General features: G+C 44.1%; 1 long non-coding RNA gene across 1 annotated transcript; it reads right to left on the bottom strand.

The window, feature by feature from the left end:
* Positions 1–238: 238 nt before the first annotated feature.
* On the bottom strand, positions 239–3192 carry LOC139355770 (uncharacterized). The gene is made up of 3 exons (XR_011606810.1): positions 3059–3192; positions 885–1013; positions 239–350 (listed from the first exon to the last, which is right to left on the bottom strand). It is a non-coding gene; the product is annotated as an uncharacterized lncRNA (long non-coding RNA).
* Positions 3193–8721: the final 5529 nt, after the last annotated feature.

Below are 8721 nucleotides of genomic sequence, written 5' to 3' on the forward strand. Positions count from 1 at the left end.
GGAATGGCAGCAGGGAGATCCATTCAGCTTGTTTCTAGTAGTCCAGGGAAAGATAATGGTGGTTGGATTAGGAGAGTGACCTAATCCCATAGGCCTAGGAGAGAGATGGATATAAATTATCCAGCTCATAACCTCCTTTGAAGAGTGTGCCTATGGGTCTAGGTGACAGATTGGATGTGTTTGGAAAGGTAGGAGGAGGGAGGGATTGAGCAAAAGGGAATGACGTAGGATGACTCCTAGGTTTTTGGATTCCTGATGGTTTCTTTTATTGAGCTGGAAGAGGGACAGATCTTTGGAAGCAGAGCAGGAAATCTTGAGTTTTCCACTGAGGACGTTGAATTTGTAGCTGCCTGCAAGAGACACAAGTGGAGATGTCAGGTAGTCAGTGGGACAAATGAGTCTCTAGCTCAGAGTGGGAGGTCAGGGTTAAGAGTAAATTTGGGAGTCATAAAGACTTCCAGGCCATTTTGAGTCCAGCAGCCTGGATGAGATCACCAAGGAAGAGATGGTGGAGACCAAGAAGCGAGGCAGAAACAGAGCTGAGTGTGCTACATTTAGAATTCAGACAGGCATGTTGAAAACCTGCCAGGCTACATGCTGGTAGCTTTTGACATGCATCATTTTACTCAACTATTTAGTTTCATCTTGTTCCTCATTGTTATTGGTCATCTGTATGCTTTGCTTCTCAAACATGTCCATAATTAGGTAATCTAGCCCATGCTTCTTAAGTATTTCTGTTGGCTGAATTGAACAATGGAGGAGTCTCTTAAGACTGAATTTTCACACAAGAGAGCTATTTCCTGTGACTTACTGTGGAAAGAAAGAAACAAGACAGATAGCTGAAGAAGAAAGTAAGGCATTTGGCTAAGAGAAAGCCTCCTCACCTCACTTAACAGGAGTGTTTGGCAATGAACCCAGTTCCATGCAGAAGGAAAGCCAGGAGCTTCATTGTGACTGGAGACATTTGGGGCATGACGCCTTCTTCTGAATATTTGGCTAATTCAGTTACTGACCTTAAACAAGTATAGAAACAAAGGATCACTAGAGTGTGTATGACAGACCAAAAAGGAGGAATTTTTGCCTTTCCTTATCTCGCCTCTACTTTCCATCCCTCAATCAAGATGGCACCTATGAATATAAATATATAATTTTGCCCTCAAGTTAATCCCATAGATCAGAGATCATGGAACAAGTCATCTTGGAATCCAAATTATAAGTGAAATTGGCAATTTATCTTGCAAGGAAACCTATATAGTGATTAACTCAACATGTGAAGTATGCTGACATTTTGGTCCAGCCAGAAGTGTCATGTGCTGACATCCGTAAAAGGCAAGAGAGTGGACATTGACATCCTTAATGGACATTGACAAACCTAAATGTGGATGGAGAGCTTCTGGTAATAAACACTGGACTTTCCCCACCCTTTCTTCCTTCCTATATAAAGCCGTTAAAATATTTATACTTGTGTGCCATCTTAATAGGAAGAAATACACATTCTATGTGACAGACCAGGACATTTCTGAATTCTGTATATTTTCCATTTTTTTCCTTTCAACAAAGTCTGTTCTCATCCATAGCAGACCCACGTTCTAGCCTTTTTTTCTTGGTGGCTGATGACCTTGAGCAGGTCATTTAGGCTTGCTGAGCCTCAGTTTCTTCATCAGTTAAAAAAATGGGAGACGGAGACGGATGATGTAAATGTTAGTGAATATTCCAGAACTCTGTGGAGATTCTGTAAAATTGTCTACACAAGGCCAAGCATGTTGGCTCACGTCTGTAATCCCAGCAGTTTGGGAGGCCAAGGTGGGTGGATCACCTGAGGTCAGGAGTTCGAGACCACCCTGGCCAACATGGTGAAACCCCATCTCTACTAAAAATACAAAAATTAGCTGGGTGTGGTGGTGGGTACCTGTAATCCAAGCTACTTGGGAGGCTGAGGCAGAATTGCTTGAACCCAGGAGGCGGAGGTTGCAGTGAGCCGAGATGACGTCACTGCACTCCAGCCTAGGTGACAAGAGTGAAACTCTGCCTCAAAAAAAGAAAAAAAAATGTCTACACAAATGAATGGAGAGTCCTTATAAAGGATATGGAAAGCCACTTGGAGGTTCGAGAGACCAGGTTGTTCTGGATCATCAGACAAAATATTCTCTCAGGAATTTGGTTTAGTTTGCAAGCTCCGTATTGTGTTTACAAACAGTAAATTTAAAAATGTCCTCCAAATCAATTCTTTTAATTGAAATGATAGAGAAAAAGCAAACTTTGCAAAAGGATGTGAGTTATTTCTGTAGCCAAGTTAGAGTTAGCTAATGTTTTATTTTCATGTATTCTTTGAGATGTCATATGAAATGACAAATTTGGAGCACTTATTCAATAAACATTTATTGAACACTGACTATATGTTGCTGGGCTAAGCACTGGAGATTTTTAAAAAGCCGACAAGTTAGACAAGCTCCCTGCCCTCATAGAGGTCACAGCCTGGTGGGAGATACAGACAAAGAGAGAGCCAATCACGAACAATCCAGGAAGTGCTTCTGGAGAGGAAGTAAGAGAAGGGTGCCTGATGCCAATGTGGAGGTGAGCATGTCTGCGGGGGCTGCCATCACAGATACTACGGAGTGGGTGGCTTAAACAACAGACATTTATTTTCTCACAGTTCCGCAGGCTAGAAGTCTGAGATCAAGGTGCCAGCTGATTCTGTTCTTGGTGAGGACTCTATTCCTGGCTTGTAGATGGTGCCTTCTCATCGTGTCCTCTCAGAGAGACAGAGTGCATGAGAGCTTTGGTGTCTCTTCTTATAAAGTCACTAATCCTATCATAAAGGCCATATCTAACCCTAATGATCTCCCAAAGGCCCCATCTCCAAATAACATGACATGGGGGTTTGAGCTCAACGTATGAATTTGGGGAAACACAACAGTCCATAGCAAGTAGCTTCCGGAGGAAGTGAAGTCTAAGCTTGGACTTCCTGAAGGAATTTACTGGGGAGAGTGGATTAGTATGGGGAGAGGTTGGGGCAAGAAGCAAGAAATATTTCAGTTGAGCATCCTAGATTACTTACTATTGTCCTACTTTCTGGGCTTTTAAGCAGGATGTTCTTACCACCTGGGAGTGCCCCCCTTCCCAGCCTCTGCCTGATGACTTCTGTGCCTCCGCGCTCAGATCGCCTGCTCGCTTCCATCAATGTGCCCCCATCCCCAGGCAGAGATCACCTCAGTGTCCTCCATGCTCCCAGAGCGAATTTCGGTGCCTCTCTGGAGAACTCATTTTGGTCCATTGTGTCTCATATTTTCTTACATACAACTCTGTTTCCATATCATCTCACAAAGGAGGTTAGGGTCTTATTATTTTGGCACCACCCCAATAGTGCCTAGCACTGTGCCGTCGTGCACTGATCATTTAGCTTTTGCTTAGCTAGGAACAAACCATTCCCCAGACTTACTGGCTTAAAACAACAAATCTTTTTTTATAGCTCAGGGGTCCGTGGGTTGTCTGGGAGGTCCCTCTGGTTTGGGCGAGGGAAGATGATCTTTGCTGGTCTCTTCTGAGTGTGTGTGGATAGCAGGCAGGCAGGATAGTAGCTGTCAGTCAGCCTCATGAGCACGTCTGGTGGTTGACAGTCTGTAAACAGGGGCACCTTGACTTTCCTCAGGGTGGACCTCTGTGACGCAGCCTCTGCTTATCTTTTCAATCCTTTGGCCGTGAGCCTTGTGGACCAACCTTCCTCATTTGGCTATTTTCCCTCAGAGGGCTGGGACCACGTCTGGTTTTTCTGCTGTTTTGGTCAGTGCTATTCGACTCTTATTGAATAAAGAAATGAAGAAGCTTTGTGCAGCTGCCCAAAATAAGCAACGCTTGCTGATGGGGATAAGACTGAGAACTCCACGTGCCGTTTACACCTCTGGGACAAACGACCTGCTCCACGTGCCTCCACACCCCTAGTCCTCCTCTTCCTTCAGTGCTCAGTTCAGGGGTCATCTCTTTGGAAGCTTTTCCTTATTCCTTAGCCAAAATAATCAGGCTGTCTTCTGTTTCCACGGCGCTTTGGACAAACCTCTATTGTAACATGATTCCAAATATTGTTTCTGGGTCTCGTAACTCAATGATGAGGTCTTGGAGGTGGTATTTTAAGGCGGAAGCTGCTCTTAACATGCCATCTGGATGCCTGTGTCTGCATCCTCCATTCAATCAGTTACTATCATCTGACTTTGGGTTTTCCTCTATAAAATTAAGTTCATTCGAAACATTTATGCTATAAGTACTTATCAAGGTCCTACTGTGTGCCAGACACTAAGCTGAAACTAGGGATGATGGGAAGCTTCTAATGCAAAGGAGGAACAAACAGTGAAACACACACAAATATTACAAAACTGTAATATATGATGTAGAGCAAGTAACAGGGGACCCATTGAATAGGGTGGCCAGGAAGGCCTCTTCCGGGAGGTGACTTTTATTTGAGACCAAGGACAAAGAGAAGCCAATCATGTGAAGGTTGGATAAAGTGATTTAAGCAGTGGGGGTGGCATGGGAAGGGAAAGTTGGAGCTGAGGGAAAGAGCCAGTGAGGGAAACTGTTGAAGGAAAGCTGACATGGCAGAGAGACAGGGAGCAAGAGGGAACCTTCTGGGATGGGTGTGGAGGAAGAGCTTTCTTGTGAATAGCTGTATCCTCTTTGCCTATGCAGGGTGTATAATAGTTGCTCAATAAACACTTGTTGAATGAAAGAATACATACTTGAAAGACTGAAATCAGTCCTGATGCTCAACAAAGAGATGGGATGTGACAAGATAAGAAAGAATTTCCTGGAGTACATTTCTTTGTCTTCTTATAGACTGTGGCACCTGGACCTATTCTCATGGGCTTGGCAATGTGGAACTCACCCCGTGAATTAGTTTGGTTGGTTCTTTTTATCCTTCTGCATACCAGTTCCCTGTGTTGGGTGTTTTCTTCTACAGGGCACAGGGCCAGGACGTCTTCTGGGAGCTGCGGCATCACCAGACACCATCACTTTTGCCAATTCATCTCAATACCACCAATGCCGCTGGCCTGGGCTGTCCCTCCACTGAAGTGGAGACTGCCACCACATGCTCTGTCCTGGGTTTCTCCTTACAACCCACCTCTCTGATACACAAACTGGAAACAAATAGCGAGTGACAGAACCAAGTGCTGCACTCAGAAGTGCATGTTTCCCCGTGACTAAGGTTTTGTCACTGCGCCAAGCTGGTCTGCTGACCCTCTTTCCTTTAGGGTGAGAGCTTTCCCAGGAGGCTTCTCAGTCCCTTATGCAAATGTCCTGCTGGCAGCCCAGCCCACCAGTTCATTAAAGCTGTTTAGAGGTATTTGAGTCCAGATGTGGATACAGCTTAGGCTGAGACTGGGATGCCCACTAGATCTGAGGCTACTTTCTGTTTTTCCTCCTCTTTTTAAAAAAGCCCTTATTTTCTCTTCCCTCTCTGAAGAGAAGTCTGGTAAAGGTGTTTGAGGTATGGATTCCCGATGCAACAGAGTGTTTTACATCTGCAGGAGACAAATGTGTGAACTGAGGGATGAGCTCCCTAAATATAGGAAGGGACATACATATTCTTGGATGCTCTTGAAACCATATGATACAGGCGACTCCTCATTTCACCCATGCTTAACTATTCTTTCATGGTATTGTGCTTGGTAGTGCTGAGGCAGGTGGAACGGAAGCAAACAGCAGCAGCTGTGCCAGGGAGCAAAACCTGGTAAGTCACTTTCAAGTCAAAAGACACTTGGGTTTCTCTGTCTCAGTAACAACCAAGTGTGCACAGTCTCTGGAGCCAGGCATGCTTGATGTGAAATCCCATCTGATCACTTACTAGGTTTATGAACCTAGAGGCCACATTGGCTCTCTGTGCCTCAGTTTCCTCATCTGTGAAATGGGTAGAATAGTTAAGAGTGCTTGGCTTCTGAGTCAGCTTCCCTCTCTTACGATCTCTGAGAATTTCAGCAAGTTCTTTCGTCTCTTTGTACCTTGGTTTCCTCGTCAAATGGTGACACTAATAATATACATACCTCATGGAGTTTTTGTGAGGATTACGTGAGTTGATACACAGGAAGCACTCAGAATGGTTGCTGTCATATGGTGAGCACTGCATGCCTATTTGCTACGATTGTTGACATTATTACTGCTAATGCCCACAATGTAGGTGGTTGTGAGAATGAATGGGATACAATACCAATAAAGAGCTTGCCTGGTGTCTGCTGAATTTCAGCCAGAGTTCCTATTCATCTAACAATGATGCTGTGCTCTGAGGATGGGAGGCTCCCGCACTAACTTCGATGTGAACTCCTTAAGCTGAAGTTTACAAGTTTAGGAAAGGGAGGGCTCTCGTACTGCCTTTTTCACTTCCACAAACTCGCTCTCATGACCCAGTGTTCTCCAGGATCTTCGGTGAGGAATGTCAAAAGCTTTCATGCGTGTAGGAGCTGCCCTTAATCCCTGATAAGGGGAATACGGAGAGGAACACAGCTGAGTGATATTAGAGCATGGTGGGTTTACAGTGTCACGTAAAGGGTGTTCTGATTTCTCTGCTCTATAAAACACCCCATATAAACTATAAAATAAAATATTTACATTTTTACATACCCAGAAGTCCTGGGTGGGTAAGAGTGAAGTGATTTGGTAGATTTCCAAATCCCTGAAGCTTCGGGGATTCTGGTTTTGCTTCACCTGATGCAAACCGATACTCTGGATTCTATGGAAAGCACATTTTTATGCTTGAGTTATTCCTAGTGGCGGGGGCTGGAGACCATATTAGCTCTGGGGGAGCTTCAGTAGAGGCTGCTGTGGCACTTGGAGGGAACAGTCATTCAAGTTTCTGATAACTGGAGTAGGAGAAATTCATAGAAATAAAATTAAATGTTCTGTTTATATAAAAAGTAATTTTAAAGACACATAGCTTCGAAAAGCTTCTACTTTCAGCGGGTTGGTATTCTGAGCCACTACGGAGACAGAGCAAACACTCTGTCAGAATTTAATCATAAATTGATAGCTGGAGCTTGGAAACGGGGGAAAGGTCTGACTTAATAAGACAATGGATAAGCCAAACACCCACCAATGGTGATTTACAACTGCAAAGGGCAGAGTTTTAAACTCACCCTACACGAACAGTAACTTTTCAAAAGAAGACATACATGCAGCCAACAATCATATGAAAAAAAATTCAACATCACTGATCATTAGAGAAATGCAAATCAAAACCACAATGAGATACCATCTCACACCAGTCAGAATGGCTATTATTAAAAAGTAAAAAAATAACAGATGCTGGAGAGGTTGTGGAGAAAAAGGAATGCTTATACACTGTTGGTGGGAGGGTAAATTAGTTCAGCCATTGTGGAAGACAGCGCAGATTCCTCAAAGACCTAAAGACAGAAATACCATTCGACCCAGCAGTCCCATTACTAGGTATATGCCCAAAGGAATATAAATCATTCCGTTATAAAGACACATGCACACACATTCACTGCAGCACTATGCAAAATAGCACAAAGACTTGGAATCAATCTAAATGCCCATCAGTGATAGACTGGATAAAGAAAATGTGGTACATATACATTAGAATACTATGCAGCCATGAAAAAGAACAAGATTATGTCCTTTGCAGGAACGTGGATGAAGCTGGAGGCCATTATCCTTAGCAAAATAATACAGGAACAGAAAACCAAATGCTGTATGTTCTCACTTATAAGTGGGAGCTGAATGATGAGAACACATGGGCATATAGAGGGGAACCATACTCACTGGGGCCTTTTGGAAGGTGGAGGGTGGAAGGAGGGAGAGGATCGGGAAAAATAACCAATGGGTACTAGTCTTAATACCTGGGTGATGAAATAATCTGTACAACAAACTCCCATGACACAAGTTTACCTATGTAACAAGCCTGCACTCATACACTTGAACTGAAAATAAAAATTAAAAAAAAAAACTCATCCTAGTGAATTTTGTATCTAAAAAAGTTGCGTATCTGAAAAATTATGTGATTTGATAATACTTTAGACAATATCTTTTTGCTCATGTCACCCCAATAAGGTTACAAATCACCTGCTCCTCTGTCTTTTCTTTAAAAAAATTTTTTGGCTCCAAATATGGTGTAGGAAACTTCTCCCTTCTACTTCTAGTTTCTGAGGTTAGCTGGTTGCCACCAGCTCTGGCTTCCTAGCTGTGATTGAATGATGTTCTGTTCAGCTGCACATGCTCTATCACTCATCCTCACTGTCACCTAGAGGAGACGTTTCGGGACATGGATTTCAGCTGCCTGTGTGGGAGCTGAGTGGTTTTGGGGTTCTCTCTTCAGGTCTAGTTTCCCCTGTTGCCCTCTCCTGTCCACTCACTGGGCTAACACGTTGAAAGGAAAGCATAGTAATTTCTTGCTCATTCATTCACTAGGTGACCGGTGTTTCGCTGTAAGCCTCTGACATGTTGAGTGCTAGGTCAGGAGGAAGGCCATGGTCCATGCAGGTGTGCCTTGCGGGAGGCTGCTGGCAGAGGCAGCTGAAGCTGCCCTCCTGAGTCATGCCTCTACCTGGAGGAAAGGGCACCGTCGTGTGGCTTACACCAAGGAGCTCCATCGGCTAATGCACGGCTCTGGCGAGAAGCACTGAGGGCCCATGGGAGAAGCTTAGTCTCAAGGAACATCTTAGTCTCGCTGGCGTTTAGTCATCAAACACCATGGCAGTGGGATTTAGGGACTGAGGAGTT

This window comes from Macaca nemestrina, chromosome 8 (genome assembly GCF_043159975.1).
Source record: "Macaca nemestrina isolate mMacNem1 chromosome 8, mMacNem.hap1, whole genome shotgun sequence".
Classification (NCBI taxonomy): Eukaryota; Metazoa; Chordata; class Mammalia; order Primates; family Cercopithecidae; genus Macaca; species Macaca nemestrina.